This window comes from Sphaeramia orbicularis, chromosome 11 (genome assembly GCF_902148855.1).
Source record: "Sphaeramia orbicularis chromosome 11, fSphaOr1.1, whole genome shotgun sequence".
In the NCBI taxonomy this organism is placed as follows: domain Eukaryota; kingdom Metazoa; phylum Chordata; class Actinopteri; order Kurtiformes; family Apogonidae; genus Sphaeramia; species Sphaeramia orbicularis.
This window is the reverse complement of record NC_043967.1, coordinates 12,627,457-12,627,785: the sequence shown is the minus strand read 5'-3', so window position 1 is coordinate 12,627,785 and position 329 is coordinate 12,627,457.

Genomic DNA, 329 nt, shown 5'->3' with positions numbered 1-329 from the left:
TGTGACAGGGGACGGTGAATTCTCCCTCCCCCCGATCCACTTTCACCCGATCCTCCTCCTCCTCTCCTCCTCCTCCTCTTTCTCCTGCTCCTCCTCTCCTCCTCCTCAGTGTAGGAGCTGCTCCCGTGGACAGGGTGTGTCTCCCCTGTGGACCAGGCAGCAGACCCACTGACACTTGAGTTATTATTGTTACCCAGTGGCAGACACCAGAGGAACATCTGCACGGTTCATTCCAGCTGTTCAGATCATATGAGGACTCCTGCTGCATCTACCTATGAAACCACAACACACAGAACCTGCTGAGACCCACCCATGTACTGTAGTTCTGT